The sequence below is a fragment of the Scomber scombrus genome, chromosome 19 (assembly GCF_963691925.1).
Source record: "Scomber scombrus chromosome 19, fScoSco1.1, whole genome shotgun sequence".
NCBI classification, from domain to species: domain Eukaryota; kingdom Metazoa; phylum Chordata; class Actinopteri; order Scombriformes; family Scombridae; genus Scomber; species Scomber scombrus.
This window is the reverse complement of record NC_084988.1, coordinates 19,806,416-19,824,480: the sequence shown is the minus strand read 5'-3', so window position 1 is coordinate 19,824,480 and position 18,065 is coordinate 19,806,416.

The following is an 18,065-nucleotide window of genomic DNA, read 5'->3' as shown; positions in this document are numbered from 1 at the left end:
ATCCTCCCGCTGCGCAGAGAGGGCCTGAAGAACAATAAAGCCTGGCGAGTGAAGGAAGCTCTCTGGCAGGAGGCCCGCAAGTGGACAACGCTTAGCTTGTTGTGGGCCCTAAACAAACAAATGACAGAGTTCCTCTCGGTTTCACAAGCACACAAACACACAGACGGAGGAACACATATGGAAGTAAATATGATTTGTTTATGAAAGAAGTACTGCATGAGGACAAAAGTAATCACTCTGTAAGTTAAGACTTTACAGTGAGCAGACATCATTTGTAAGCATGGTTTTGGACTTTTTATTTTCAGTACATTTACTTTGCATTTTGTTCTCAGAATAGTCACACAGAAATATAATGTGCGAGGTCATGTGCAACTTTGGCAAACACTCCTCAAAAGAACAAGTTCAGTGAAGTCATATTGAATTCACAGTTATGTCTGGGGGCAAATTTTGTTCTCTAACAGGATATCCAGAGTATTCTCAGGTAAAACCAAAATAATGGGCCCTCAAGCACTTTATCAACTACTTTTTGCAACTATGTATTTGCTGTGGTAATAAAAAAAATGTGTGAGCTTAAACCAGGTGTATAGCAGTATATTGCTTGAGGCTGCTAACAACATTGAAACTACAAGATGAATCACATACCTGTAGGTGGCAGGAAGTCAAAGTTGTAACCTGCAGTATTTAATAAGTTACAATATGCTTTAACATAAAACAACATTGACACTAGCAAATAGTCTTTTCATCAAATAGATTGTATGGTGAATGAATCTGCTCTGAATACTTGTCTGTCTGTCTATTTGTCAAAAACACATTAAATAAAATTGAATTGATGATAAAGCGCTATTCAATTTAATATTAAATATTTTTAAATTAACTTTAACTAACTAAAATAAAATGTATAAATTAGATTAAATTAATTAAAATATTTGTTAAAAATGGGATCAAATTAAATATATTAGATTACTTATCCTTCCTGTCTTATTAGATACATGTATACATATATAAACAATACATGAGAAAAGAGAAAAAAAGGAAGAGGAAGGGGGGGAGAAAATGTAAAAAAAGAAAGAAAAAAGAGTAGTAAATATATTACATAAATATGCAAGCAAGGTAAAGAAAATAATAATTGCAATGTTCAAAAAGTGTTTTCTGAGGAAGAAAATACTGTCAATACTGCAAAAATACACATGATGCATTTTGTTGAGAAATACTGAATGTAAACACATTTTTTTATTTGTCTACAAGAAATCTCCATTCATTTATCTCTTTGTCTGTCTTGTCATCCAGAAATATGTATGTACAGGTACAGCGTGTGTGTGTGTCAGCTTCACAGGGCCTACCGTCCATTCAGTAGTTTGTGCTAAACTGTGCTGTGGCTTTACTGTAAATGAAACTCCAGCACTTAATGCTCATTAACACATACACAAACACATACACACACAGCCCCTTTATGTACACGTTTCTGCACATGCTCATATTCACACAAACACACACCCATGGAAACACACACAAATACAAATCCAACGTACAGAGAGTGTGTGTAATCCAGAGGTTTGTCAATGGCTGCAGTCATGGTCTCACGCAGGCAACACGGTTTGGCACAGTCATGACAGCCATGACTCTTAGGCCTCTTTACAACAGCCTGTTTGGTTTGTTTTTCTTCAGTTAGACTCTAAAATTTTTTGGTGTGTGAGGTCTCCCTCTCTCTCTGTCTGTCTGTGCCTCTCCGCCCCACTTCCCATTCATCGCTTATGCTTGGTTTTCCTCCCAGTGGTCCTCCAGGTTCATTTCAGAGAGTGTTGCCAGCTCGACACAGGTTAGACAGAAATAACAGTTGAGCTCTCCAAGTTAAACAGCTACCTCGTCATAGCATCTGAAAGCCCCTCTGCTTCCTCTGGGCCGCCCACCGCTCAAAGAATGTGTCTTCAGTTCTGTGAGACATGGCACAGTCTGCACACACACACACACACACACACACACACACACACACACAACACACACACACACACACACACACACACACACACACACACACACACACACACACACACACCACCAAACAAACCTGCATGCATATACTGTAGACATGAACATATAGATGTCATTTTAACACACAAACACACATGTGGAAGGTGTAACTCATATGTGCACAAAGCAGACAAACACACACATAAGCTCTCACAGCAGTGATTTCAGTGACAGTCCTGAGTACACTGCGTCTATTGTTCGGAGGCTTTGTGGGTCCCATAGAGAGCGGCAAAGGGTTTGCCCAAAAAGAGAGGGAGACGGGGAGGGGGGGGCAGGGAGGATATCCATTTCTATACACCAGTGAAACTACGCTCATTCTCCTAACTGCAGCCACATGGTGAGCTCTCCTAATGGAATACAGTTCAGTACAACCTGCCATGTCACAGCACACACACACACACACACACGCACACATACACACACACACGTATGGGTATCATCATATAAAACTTTCATAGAGGAAGTTTTTCCTCCTGGCATGTCTACTTCTGCAGAAGCTCAAGATTTCCACAGCTTTTAAATGTTAAGGAAGGATTTAGGTAAAGCCTACGCTCTAAGCCATTAAACATTATAGAGTGAGTCAGGTGGTATAAAAAGCGGTGAACTCTCCATGAAGAAAAGAAAAGTCATACTCATATATCAATATAAGTATTTTCCATTAGGGTTTAATATATGTACACATTTAATCTTCTAGTGGTAAATAAGGAAAGCTCACCAAGTATCCAAGCGCAGTAGATTTTAAAGATTTAACAAGATAATTAAACTTATTTTGCAGAGAAAACACGCCAGACGCAATATATTAGCTCAAGCAAAGCATTTTATATGTCTTAAAACATGGTTGGCGGGGGACTTTAAAGGGTTCATCTTTTGGGGAGCATGAATTAAATGTTCTCAGTCAATTTAATATAAACCTGCCTATTAGGTTTTTATATTTATGTGCACAAGGGGACATTTTGGTATAACGATTATGCTTCAGGGAAGATCACTGGTTTAAACCAAAAACATAATAATTACTCCTTTAGAGATAATGAATATCCACAGATCATTTCATTTACAGCATTTCTTTTCAACATACCATGTTGTGCTAGTTAAGGGAAATGTTGAGGTCATAGTGGTCACTTAAGGACTGGTCTTCTGGGGACCATGAACATTAGCATCAAAATTCAATACAATCTGTCCAGTTGTAGCCTGTTTAATTAACATGACCAAAAGTGAACAGCTAATGGTTCTGTGAGGCTGTACAAGCAGAGCAATGTTGAGTATACTTACATTTTCACAGTGACAGTGCTAACAAGTTAATGTTGAGCAGGATTAATTTGAACCTGTTTCACCAAATTGTGCGTTTAATTACTTATTGTGTAACAAGGAATAAAGCTCAGACACAATGTTATATTGCTAGCATGAAGTACAATTGTATTGACCTGTTTCAGTTTAACAATCAGTACTGTACTACATATCATGACATCCCCTCTTTTAAGGAAAACACAAACAATAGACAAAACAAGAGATAAACAATAATAACTTGTTTACGTTCATATATGCTGCTTTACTAAATATCTCAAGACACTACAAAATGAGATTAAACGTAATTATTTGTTAATTAGTTGTTTTTTGTTTGTTTTCACAACTTCACATTTCACAATCAGCTTTCAAACTTTAGGAATGTTTACTCTCTTTTTTTAATTTCACAAGTCTGTCATGTTTCTTAACATCTCTTCTGGATCTCCTTAACACTTGTGTGTCTTGTGTGTTTGTGTTGGTGTGCAAGTCTATGTGAAAGTTCATGTTTCAAGTCTCAGCTGGTGGAGAGGTCACGTCACTGCCTTCACTGGCTTGGCTTCTTGTACAGTCTTGTTGGTTTTTAGAAGACCTTGACTATTCCATCTGAGGAAATATGTCCATCCTCTGTGCTCACTGTGTATGGCCTTGGAGTAACTTCCTGGAGCACTGTTTCTTTTCAGTTCCAAGTATCTGGATCCTCAATCCTGAGCACATCATTTCTTGACAGTGGTTCAAAATGTTTGTGGATCAGTCATTAAAACGATTTTTGTTGCAGTTTATGTGCATAAGCTTTTGTCCAAGCATTGCATCTTCTTGTTGTTGCAAGCAACAAAGAAGTGTGGTCCAAAGCTTTCTGTTAATCAATAATTAAACAGGAGATAAGCCATGCTCTAAAGGTGAGGCTCTATATGTGATTACAGAAAAATGAGTTCCAATATTGTATTATAATTGACTGAGCTGCATTCATAGCCATTGTAAAATACTCATAAACACACACCTGTGAATGCATTACAAATTACTGCAGCAATTATTAATCTATACAAAACTGTGTCAAAATGTCAGATTTTGTTTATTGTGTGCATTAAGCGTGGATGAGCGGTGGAAAGAGATGGACAGGATAGAGGAGGAAGATAAAAAAGGAGACATGCTGAAATGAATGACAGAGAAATTGGAGAGCTGGAAAAGTCAAAACAAAAACCAGTTTGCTGTTTTCCGACCTTGTGTTCCGAAAATTTGATTTAAAACAATCACCAAAATGGAGCTCAGCCAGGCTGTTCCACTGCTTCTGTGTGTTGATTGGCAACCATTCTACTAAATATCCCTGAAGAACTACATTGCTTGGTGGAAGAATGATGATTTGTTATCAATAAATTATTGCCTTTTTTGTTGATGTGTGTTTATTTAATGAAACCGTGCCAGGTATGTTCAGTAACTGTTTTATAAAAGCAATAATCCCCACAAAGCCATGATTTTTCAGTGATTTTAGAGCAGCAAAGGGGATTTTTGAATGAGGAGAATTTTTAGAACACTGAACAAGCTAATGCCTAACTACGCCTAATGCCTAACAATGCCCTTAGTTGTTTTAAAATCACTGTAAACTACAGCCTTGTTTTAGTAAGGCAGGTATAGATCAGAGTTGCTATCTACAGCCTTTTTCAGGAGCTGCTTAAGTATGTGAACTCCCATTTCCACCTTACCATTGGACAGAGGATACCGTTAACTTGATGTGATGTGTTAGAAGTCCTCCCAGTCTTTACAGTTACAATATGTGCCATTATCACTCATGCCTTGTGAATATGGACTTGGTATGTACAATGAAAAACAACTGCAGATGTATTTGAAAGCAATGCCATCTCAGGAAATGTCAGTTAGTAATCAATGACTACCAAATAATCTTCGCCTTTGAGGTGAAAAGGTCCATTCCGACTTTGTTCCATGGAACTGTTGGTAGGTCAGCCACCATCACTGGATCTTTAGTTTGCCTGTTTCTGTGTTATTGGCAATTTTAACATCAACTGTGTTTTGGCCTGAAATGTCTTTATTTATTCCAGGCCAAAAGACAGCTTCTTTCTCTCATTTTTTGCATTTCTCCACACCAAGATGGCCTTCATGAATTCTTCGCAACGTGTCCTGTCTCAAGCTGTGTGGTATGACAATCCTCTTCTGTTGGAGTAGCAGACTATTCACAACACTTAGATCACTCCTGATGTGATAATACAAAGGACAGGAACCTGGAGGCCATCCATTCTGAACGTTTTCCAAGACCATTTGCAACTGTGTGTCAGTTTCTTCTGCTATTTTAATCAGCTTTGTGTTGGACACAGTATAAGTAGCTGATCATATTTACATGCATTTCAACATCTTTTTTCAGTTGAGCTCACACCAACTCCTGTGGGGGCTCTGCAAACACGGAGTGCATGCTAGGTGTGTAGATCAAGTCAAAATCATAACTCTGCAACTTCATCATGTGGCCTTGAATTCTGGGAGACTTTTCATTCAAGTTCTTTTTGATTATGGCAATCAATGAACAATGGGTTGTCTCCACAGTTGAATGTAGGAAGGCCATAAACATAACCATGGAATGTTTTAAAGACCAACCATCAAAACCAAGACACAATTTGAGCATAACAACGTTCAGTGTTGGCCAAGGACCTGGATGCATATGCCAGGCTTCCAGTGGCTATCTTCAGCCTGAAGTAGCACTGCACCCAAACCATATTTAGAGGCATCTGTGGACACTTTTAGCCATTTCTTTGGGTCAAAGAAAGTGATCACAAGCTCTGTTGTTAGTGTGGTTTTGAGAGCCTGTCATTCTTGCTATGCTGTAGATATCAACACAAATTCATTGTTTTTGTATGGAATGAACTTGCTGATGAAGTCCATCATCCCCATGATTTTTTGTCTGTTGGCCAATATACCAATGTCCAACATAGCACTGACTTTCTGTTCATCAGGCTGAATTCCTTGAGCCGAAAGCTTATCCACAAGGAATACAGTCTTTTGAACACCAAACTGGCATTTCTGCTTGAGGTGAGTTTTTGACCATTCTTTGCCAATTTTGCTCCCGGAGTGTGGATCCCTAGACGATGATGTCATCGACGAACGCCTTCCAGTCCTTCAATGACATATTCCATTGCTCTGTGAAATATTTTCTGACACAGACACTATTCCAAAAGGCAGTCTCAAAAAGCAATATCTGCCAAAAGGTGTTGAATTGCAATACTTTGAACTGTCATCATCCAATTTCAGTGGCCAAAAGCTTTGAGATTCATCAAGTTATGTGAAGAACTTTTCATGGTGATTTCCTCACGCTTTGGGGTCTGATAGTCTTTATGTTAAATGTTTTCATTCAAATCTTTTTGGTCCATGCACACTCTCAAGTCTTCAGTCTTTTTAGTGAAACATACCATTGGAGTTAATCCGGTCTGTGGGCTGTTGAACCTTCATGAACCCTCCAAGCATGGTCATTCTATCCAGTTCCTTTTTTAGACGATTTGTGGTGCTGAAACTCTGTGTGCAGCATGCACAATAGGCTGTGCATTTTCCTTTAGTTGGATTTTATATGTATAGGGTAGCATGCCTAATCCTTTAAAAATACCTAAAAAGGTTATGTACAATAATGTTCACAGTCATGACTTATGTTTGCAATAGGACTATCAAAGTTAATGTCTTACTCTTTTAACTAGTCCTAACTTTTCACAGGCTTCGTGCCCTTCATCAATGATATGTCAGAGAAAAACACATAATGTACTTTATTTTTCATTTTAACACTTGGTTCCTCTCTATTATAGACAGTGAGTGGCACTGTTTTATCTTTATCTTAGGCTTGTCTTTCATTGCTGCAATATCAGACATACTGATCAAGTCTGCATGGGCACCAGTGTCCAACTCAATGTGACATATAATAATTCTATCCATTTATTTTCTTTGAGGAATATGTTTGACTGTGGGCAGTCTTAACAGCTGATGTTCAGTGTGTGTATTTCCATTTGTTGGTGTAATTTCACAGTTTACCATGCCAACAAGGAATGTCTCACTCAGATCAATGTCCTCCTCCCACTCACAGATTGTCCCTTCTGTCTCTTTCTTTTTGGAGGAACACTGTTTTATAAGTGATTTTTGACTTACCAAATGCAGGGAACTGCTCCATCTGTCTGTTTGCTGGTTTGATCCCAGGATATCCTCATCCTTTCCCTTTAAAGGACACAGCGTGGACACTTGTCTCCTCCATAGTAACACAGGCACCTACTAACATTTCTGTAAATGTCCTTACATGCTTTTGTCACAAATAACAAAAACAACCTGGTCACGTATTATAGTTCCTCAGGTGTACAGAGTTGCATGTCTGTGCCTTCAGCTTGCTGTATCCAGGAGCAAAAAACATGCCTCTCGTAGGTTTAATTCTTTTTAGGAGAGCATTGGACATCAAACTTTTTGAGTACCTCTTCAACTTAATCTTTGTCATCTGGGTTGTCCATCACAAGTGTTACCAGCCACAGACAGCAACAATGCAATATTTGCGTGGTTTACTGTCCAGTCCAAAGGCTTTGAAGTACAACACAAATTGTTGCTTGTATGCCAGCCGCTGCAGACATTTCCAGTGAATTCTAAGCTTCCTGGTGGCTTTAATTTATCCATGTTGCTTCTCATAATGGACAACGTTGAGGTTTCCTTTCTGGTATCGTGTTTTATTCCTTATTTTGTAATGAGGAACATGCTGCTAGCATGAAATCCAAAAGTTTATTGAGCTCTGTAATCCTAACAATCAGTACTGGACTTGTAGAAAATTACTGCCACCTATTGAGTGATCAACTACATATTGTGACAATACACAGCATGCTCACAACTATACATGAGGTTTGTCATTAGTTTAATGGGTACTGTAATTGTTCATACACCAGTGTATTGGGAAAATCAGGGGATCACTGCAGTTCTTAGAATCAGCCTCTTAATGTCAAATTTCATGGCAATTCCTCTGACAGTTGTCAAGATATTAAAAAAAATAAAACCCCCAAAAAGTCAGCCTCAAGGTGGCTCTAAAAGAAAAGTCCATGGTTCACCATAGTCACAAGGTTACATTGTTCGGGGACCATGAATACCTGAACAAAAACACAAAAATCCATCTAGTAGTTGCTGGGATATTTCAGTCTGGACCAAAGTGTGGGATCGACTGACAGCAATAAAAGATCTCAGAATAATGAAGTAATTTATGTTAGTTGGCTTATACACACCATCTTCTTTCTGCAGTGTTAAAGTAAAGGTTAACATTTATGTAAGTACAAAATGTTTTTATTTACTGTGTGGTTGCTATGTAGTTGTACTACCAGGGGAGAGTTTTGTAGTGGGATTTTTGATGTTGTTTCAGCATTGTGGTTAGTACTTGGTCCTGTTTTGTCATAAAATTGGCCAATTTGTGTTTGTTTGGACAGTGGGACGTTGCTCTGTTTGACTGTACTTGCCAAGATGAGAAGTTTTCTTTTTATTGGATATTAAAAGCATGATTTGTATTCCCAGAAATTTTGTTTTGATTTAACCATACTCCATTTGTGTTGAATTTGCAGAGGTTGTTGTCAACAAAGCTCCCTTTCTGCCATGCAACAGTTTGTTGATGCATTCTGTAAAGCTGCTGGAAAATCACATTTGAGCTGTTTTTAATCTTTTCTCTTTTCTTTAGGTACGATCGCTTTTTGAATGCTTTTTCAGCGTAGGAGGTATTTTTCTCTATAGTGTAGCTCAAATTCAAACCCTGGTTGTGAGTGGGAGTGATAATAGTGATAACACTTCATGGTAAATATTTCCTACCCTTTAGTTAAAATGAATGCAAGTGCAATATAGGATGAAAGTATAGAAAAACAAGTAAAGTTATTGATTTTTATCACATGTAAAATGATAATCACTGTACAATGATCTCAACATGTTATGATGATCGACCAGTATGATATTTAACTTCTGTTTTATGTATTTGTATCAATTTAACCAGACTCTTCTGTAGATTTAACATTAGTGGAAAATACACAAAAAACTTTTTTTTCCTTCAGATTCACTATACAAGTGTCTACACTGTGCAATGTACTTTTGGCCTATCACAGTGGACAACCTCCTTGTTTGTCTGGATTTTAATTGGTAACACTGGAAACAATAATTCTTAACAAAACTCTTGAGACAAAGAGTCCAGCTTGTAAGAATGTTTCTTGCGTGCCAATTAGAGTCTGGAGTCTCAGGTTATTTGAGGCTGAGAGGAGCAGTTGAAATGACTCAGAGGATGATCTGAGTCACAGCATTTAATATGATGAATGTTGGCAGACTGAGAGATCTGGGCGAGTCTTTATTTACACTTATCTGGATACTGTCAATGAGGACTTAGATGAATTGTGTAGGAATTTTTTAATTACATGTGGAAAAAAACAGTTTACAGACATTTCAGCTGTAAATTAAGCAGAAAGACAAGCTGAGGTCAAACACTTGTGAAAGTTAGTTTTTTATCTCAGGTTTGGGAAGGCAGCCTTTAAGTTGGTCTTAGTTTACTGTTTTGGTTCAGTCTAACCTCTCTCATCGCCATCGTTTCCTGATGCAAGCAGCTGTTTTTAGCAAACAAGCTCAAAGAATTGTGTTACCTGCTTTGTTAACGCAATGCAACAAAAGTGTCCCAGTTAGCCCTGGTGTTCCAAGTAAGCTAGTGTTAGCTTCAGTCAGCTTCAAACGGGCTCCAATGCAAATCAATAGGTTCAAAGTTAACAGGTTCAAAGTTAAAATTTCAAGATGCAGATTGGTGGATCACTGTCTCACATGCATGTGTGTCAATCACAGGAGAGAGAGAGTAAGATTTTAGTCAAAACTACAAGAAAATAAGCTTCAGGCTAAAATAAAATAAAATAAAATAGCAAACTTACAAAAACATAAATTGCACATACAGCTGTTTATCATCCACATACTATCCACCTAAATGCCATATCGAGTTCTTTGGCACTTAGACACAGTATAAATACACTGATGCTGCACAACCTTTGCTATATTAAAGGTACAGTGTGTAGATTTTAGTGGCATCTAGCAGAAAGGATTTGGCAGAAATTGAATATAATATTCATAAGTATATTTTAATCAGTGTAAAAAAAGTAAGAATTGTTCTGTTTTCGTTACCTTAGAATGTGCCTCTTCTTCCACAGAAGCTGCCATGTTGCACCATCACGTTTCCACGGTAAGCCAGAACAGACCAAACTCTACTCAGTTGGTTGCAATCTGCAACCTTACTGCTAAATTCCACTGAATCCTACACACTGGTCCTTTAAAACAGGAAAAAAATAAAAGCATCGGTAGGTATTTACTGACATGCTCCTTTTGTCCATTGTATTGAATTTACTAAACCACTTTTAGCACACATTTTTAAGGGTTAAACTCTCCAAACTGTACATCGCGCCACACAAGCTGCCAGAGAATAAGGAAGCAGTCATAGCTTTGCCTTATGAGAGCTCCATTCATTTGGTAATTCTCACTCTTTATCAACTGAAAGAGTTTGCTCAGTTATCATTTAAATGGCTCAGCTCTCAGGAGACTGCGACCACTGTCTGTTAAAGTATTGTGTTTGAGGGTCTAAAATGCCCATCAAAATACATGGTCTTATTAATTAATCCATCATTTTTCTTGAGATAGGACACATTATACACTATATTAAATTAATGTCTGCCCAAATATTGAAAAAAATAAATTCCAATTTCATATGGAATTTATGAATGCAGTGGTTCTTGTTTTCCATGTGGTGGGAATGTTGATGGGGGTAAAGGGAAATGTTAGACAGTAATTTAACTACTGGACAGTATGGGTATCACATGCGAATGTTGTTAACAATCCAGTATACTGTTGTATGTTGTTAAAATGCCCCACTGATTTCCTTCTGTCTGTGACATCTTTCAGCTTGGTTGCACCACTCATATGTGCTTCAAAACACAGTCACTGCATTTCGAGTCTAACTGTGCTGAGAGACCAGGAGAGTGGCATTAATCAGGCACAGATGACTTGGCTTGCCTCAAATGATAAATGCATCCAAGAAGGAAAAAGAAAAAAGGGGGTTGACATTTGAAAGTCAGAAGTGGAGAGTGAAAATGGTCGGTACAAGCAGGTTAAGACTTACAGGCTTAGATTAAAGACTCAGAGTCACATCTAGGGTTTCCATGTCTTTCTGTATTGCCAGTTTTAATATTTCTGTCGCTTCATGTATAGGAACACATCCAGATTCCCTGTCTATTTTACAGTCAGTTCAAAGAGACTATGGTGCAGAGAAAGGACATGACTTGAGGAAATAGGACAGTAGTCCAGTGGTAAAGAGATGTGCAGCTTATCAGCTGATCCCAGGGGTTGTACAGTTGGTGTGGAGTAAAATTGGGGATGCGGCAGGACGGATATAGAATCAGGTTCAGGGAGGACATGTTGTGGATGCTCTCAGGCCATTTTCTTCCCCTCCTCCAATGCTTAACCTCATTCTTTCTCTCAGGTCTGTCAGGCCTCGCTGCTACTACAGGCTGAAACAAGGGGAGTGATTCAAGGCCTCAACAGGAAACTTATGAATTGTTGCCAAATATATCAGTCTTCAGACAGGGTGTGGCCTTTCACTCTGCCAGTCTCCCCCTTCTCTGCCCTCCCACCTGGATCCTTTACTGCTTACTCTGCTTCGCATCATGACATCTACTCACTCTTAAAACCTTGCTGCAAAGTCAAAGGAACATTGGCAACGGCTGTTTAAACAGCGATTAAACACTAATTGGAGAAGAAAATAAATGCCACCATTTAAGGGCAGTGCAAAAATCTGAAAACACAACACTGACATATTATCATCACCTTAGAAATGTGTCTTACACATCCAGCAGGGAACATTAGCATTCATTTGGAGTTGTGTTTCTGTTTACCTGATGAATGTAAGTCCAAAATGTACTCTCCTTTTGGCTCTGTTTTGTTCACCAGCTCAAATATTTGGCTCTTGAACTGTTATAATGCTCCATCAGGTATTCAACAGAGCAAATAGATAACAGTGGATTTACTGGATTTATCACAAAAAAGCTGCATGCTCCAGTTGAAAATGGGGTTGATGAGAGCGGTGAGACTGAACCCGAATTGTGAAGTTGAACGCTGTAAAATATGACACAAAAACACTAGAAATGCTGAAAGGGGGTAAAAAATCAGGTGATGGTTCTCAGTGTATTTGACACCTTTTTACATTTCATATAATCATTTCTCATTTTATTAATGTAAAAATATTAGACTTATTTGTTAATGCAGACTTTTAAAAAGGCAGCCCCTGAAATGGAATAAAACTGTTTATTATTAAAGAAAAACTTCATTGTTATCAGCTTTGAACAGCTAACATTTAGTTTTTATCACCTGTTCTTTTTATTTTATAGGTCTGTGTGAAACAAATGAGTAATTTCTAAAATGCCAAAACAGAATAATTACATCACTCCCTGAGTTTTCATCAAAGTCAGATCAGTGTTCCAAGATACTGAAAGAACACCAAACTCATATTATATCACTCCTCTTAGGCCAATGAGTGTCATTTTACAAAAACATAATATTATTCCTCCATGTTTTCCTCCAATCAGCAGTGTCTACAATATTGTTTCTCCTCAGTTTCAGCATGGAGGTCACTAGCTAGCTAACTACTAAAATAATTTGTCATTAAAAATTGAATGCTGTTACTTCATTATTAAATAAAGAAATGATCTATAGTAAGACTAGAGTTAGCGCACTCTTACACAACATATACACTGTCTAATGTGATATGGGACAATAAAATGTAAACTTAATCCAGAAAGGTAATTTTATTGTTAGATCCAGATTTTATGTTTTTATAGTAAAATACACCAATCTACAAATTAATGTAAAATAAAACGCATCACTTTCATCTTCAGTCACAATTCATGGTCAACTTTGTTTTGGTTGCCGTAGAAGATTGACTGGAGGGGAAAGGCAGTGTGCTTCACAGTCAAGGATTGAGGACATCCTACACACTGCAAACGTTTATCAAATACCAACAGCCTCTTTCTGCTCTGAAAATACAGACGCATTATGCTGGAGGGAGAGACCCAGAAACATCAACAACAGCCAGAGAGCCGTGGTTGTTATGTAAGCTGAATCAAATTGATCCTATGGGGATCGACTTGTTGGGCTTGAGTTGCAGTGGCATGGATGAAAATTCAAGCATAATAATCTGTAAGCACTTGCAGAGGGCAAATCATTGCTGTAGTCATATTTTCATACAACATATGCATTCTAACACCCTACTCTATCTATCTATCTATCTATCTATCTATCTATCTATCTATCTATCTATCTATCTATCTATCTATCTATCTATCTATCTATCTATCTATCTATCTATCTATCTATCTATCTATCTATCTATCTATCTATCTATCTATCTATCTATCTATCTGCTGTAAAAGAAACAGTAGATCGAAATCTCTCTTCTAATGAGAAAGCTTGACTGGGGAATGAAACAGAGGAATTTTGTGTCTGAGGTGGAAGACAGCAGAACCAGGAGAAAAAAGAAAGAAAGAGAAAAAAAAAGACAATCCTGACAATATGTTTGAAGCTGTGAGAGACGGAGGTGAGCCGGGTGGAGTAGGGGTGGGACCTTTGAGGCTTTAGAGCCAATTTGAGGACCTTGTGATGCAAAACCAGTCCTCAGCAACAGACAGTTCCCATGGCAACGGGGAGCTGCCAAAGTTCCTTGTTGACAAATGACAGCTCCCCTCTCCTCAGCACTCGCCTGGCGATGTGTATGTGTGTGTGTGTGTGTGTGTGTGTGTGTGTGTGTGTGTGTGTGTTTGTGTGTGTGTGTGTGTGTGTGTGTGTCTGTCTGTCTGAGTGTGTCTGTGTATTTTATTTGGCAAGTCCCCATCTTTGCCTTAGGCATGGGGGGAAGAAGGGGTGAAGGGACAGAGACAGACAGAAAGATACAGAGAGAGAGAGAAAGAAAGAGCATTGTGTTACGTATGCAGACATGCATTCAGTATTCATACACACACTCACACACACACACACACACATGCAGTCACACACACACAGTAGTCGCTATACTGTCTGACATACCCTTTCAGGCTCCTGAATGATTTCCCTTTACATGTTGTTTATGTTACCTCTATTATTTATGTACAATTGTATATTTTATACAGTAATTAGCCTACATTATTATTAAAATTATTATTATTATTGGATTAATTAAATTGTTAGCTGAAAGTAATGGATACATGGTTGAAATAGAGAAAACAATGAAGCATATAAGCGTCAGTTCTAGCAGTGCACTGAAGTCCTGCTTGTATTGGCTGTTTCATTCACAGATGTATTATTAGTAACATCCAATCATATTCATGTAGGCACACAGCTTGGACATTGTAACCTGACACATATCACTGTGTTCATGCCAACGCCGTCATAGTATTTCATCTTGTGGATTTTTTTCTGCTCTCAGCAGGATCCTCTTGGATGAATGGTTGAAATAGTTAGCTGAAAATAATAGATATAAATGGTTGAATGAGCTAGCTTAAAGTAAGGGGTAAGGGCTTGAAATGTCCAGTTTCTGCCACTTTAACGGTTGTAGTACAAAAACAAAACATTGAATTGACAGTTTAATTGTATGACAAATTATTTAACAATGTCCACTTCTATATAATTAATCGTTTTAAATAATTTCCAGTTAAAAATCAATTCAAATGAACACATTTAGATCGTTAAAGTTGATATCAGTGTAGGGGTTCAACTGGCAGGGCTGTGGTCTGTAGATAATAATACCTCCAATTAATAGTTATTACATTAATTCAGTCACATAGGATATTATATAAATATTATATTATGTAAAAATCTCCATTGAAATTTTTTTTTTTCCTGTGTGTTGCTTTTGCAATAGTCGTTCAATTAAAAGCACTCAGTCCAATAATAGTAAGTGCAGTGAAATGAGAGTGAGCGATACTGAGGGATCTGAGGTAGACGCAGATAAAGATGGGGGCAGGCTGAGCAGCAGGATACACACACCCCTGCGGCAGAAGTGTCATGAAAAGATGATCTTCCATCCTCACCTCGCAACAGAGCTGTCAAGTTGTTCAGACCTGTGATTTAACCTCTCCACTTCCCACAGTTACATCCTCCAACACACACACAAACACACATGCCCACACACACTCTTCAATATGTACTAAAATGGCTTAGTCTGCTTTCAAGCAATTCGTGGCAATGTCATACAAAACCTGCATGGTATTAGAAATGATCCAGTAATTAGGGCACACATATTGAGTACTATTAGTGGATCAAAGGAGCATTTAACTTAAAGCTCAGTAATACCAGTGGATGACAGTGCTGTGTAAGCACGGACTGCATTATGTCAGCATCTTTAACAGTCACAATTAAGAGTGAGCAAGTGTGTCTTTTGAAATAGCATGGGATAAAAAGAGGAAGGGACTATATGTGTATGTGTGTTTTATGCTACAAGTGAATATTGCAGGGACAATAGATCTGACAGGGATACAGGGAGGAGTGTGGAGGTGACTGCTCCCAACATAATGTCAAAATGATTAACAAGAATCAAGCGGCAAAGTGACACCTGAGAGACATTTGGCGAGTGCAATAAGCTGCAGCACTGCACTCGACTGAACAGCAGGCAGGGTGGCAAGCAAGACAATAAGGAGGAAATCACACTTACGTTACACACACACACACACACACACACACATCTCGTTGTACTGTATCTGAGAGCTGCAGCCATCAACATGCTCGTAATATAAAGGAATGAAAGAGGAAGCAATCTTCTTTTTTTCAACATTTCTTTTACTGATCTTTACAATTGTCACAGAACATCACATAAAATCATCAGAGCAGACTTGCTCTTTTGTTGTTTTTAATAACAGACAATGCAGTTACACGTTCTTGTCTCAGAAACAAATATTGCTTTGTCAAATTCTCTCATTTTAAAAAATACCACTGATAATCACAGGATTTTTTATAATTTAGGGTTTTTAGAGAAATGAAAAGAAATAGGCTTGTACTCCGCTCGTCTACTCGCAGACGTGTCGCTGATGCCAAAACAGTCATTAGGGATGCAACGTGTTATTTTGTACATCAGAAGAAAGAAAAAAAAAAGATAAGGGAAAGTGGCAGAGCTGGAATAATTCCACCATCCAAATGAGTTGTGTCTGACAGTAAGCTATGTCATAAAAGTGAAAAAACTGTAACATACTCACTGATTTAATCTTTTATCTTTTTTTTTTTTTTTTTTAAACTTTGGGTTTGTCATCAATATAATGACCCTAATCTTTGTAAGTGCCGAACATGACACAGCGACAAACAAGAAACCACTGATCATGCCATCATGACAGAAACGCTCACATAATGTACATATATAAGAATAGGTTTGGTATTATCTGTCCTTGATTGGTTTGGCTGTTCGTATAGCTCAGGGTTTTTTTTCCCTTTTTTTTATTCCCACACTCAGTTTATACCCAAACAATGTTCTCCGACTACTATAGTCTCACTCCATAATCCTTGTTTATAGAAGCTTACATTGTCAGAAGCTTCAGGAGATACAGGTTATGATAGTTAACTCCCAAATAGAGATAATAGACAGTGTGTCAGAAGTGATGAAGCTAGGTGAAGCACTCTTCTGCCATGCTGTTGGGACATTTGGTTATGTAAAAAAAAAGAGAAAGATCTGAATGTTCCTCATTTTAGAAGTACATCCTAGGACATATTGTAGAAACCTCTACATCTACATCTACTTGATAATAGAGGCTTAAAATGACCCCCCCAAAAAAACCTTTAAAAAGTTTGCTGAAAGCCTGATTTCTACTGGTGGTCTATGAGATGAGCAACCTGTCCCAAACATTGATTCAATTAAGTGCTGTTGATGTTTCCTTTGTTAAAATGAAACGCTGTTTTAATGGCTTAACCGGGTGGGCAACAGTAAAAAGACACTGGTGTTTATGTATTTACAATATCTAATTATTGTGCTGCCTATTTAATCTTTTCATGCTTTTCAAACCCTTATCAATGGACAGATCAACCAAACAATAAAAAGAACGTGTTGGTTGATTCTAACTTGATGGAAATGAGGTTTCGGACACACTCAGCTTTTCTAGGCCATAGCTACTGTCCTCGATGGTTGGCTTGAAGTTTGTGCATCGTCACAGGTAGTTCTAGAAAACATGCATTTTGAAGTTAAAACAAACAGAACACATTTTGGGCATGTAAATTTATTTAGCTTTAAAACTCTAACCTCTTAACAACATTTGAAAGATTTACTGCATTTAACTACATGCCTGTGTCCTGTTTTAGTCAAACGCAGTCACTTGGAATGCAAGATAGCTACTTAGTAACAAGAACAATTACATTAACACACAATGTACACGTATCTGTAAAAACACTAAGGCACTTGAAATTGTGATTTAACATTTCCAAATGTTTATGATTGTTGTCTCTTAAAATCATTTGAATTGGATACACGTCGTGCCGCCACTGCAGCACAGTCGCTCGCCATTGCCTGAGACAGCGTCAGAAATTAACGGGTCCGCACGGTTATGCGTAACCCCAAGTTTAATAAAAAGAACAGCTTAAAATCAAGTTTTAAAATGCTACATCATATCTTGCACACACACGTATACACACACACAGAAGCACACACTCCCAAATCCACAACCCTTCATTTCATAGGCTTGTTTAGGGTCCTGAAATGAGACCGTTGCACCAATATAAAGCCCCAATTGAGACCTTTAGTTTTGTGC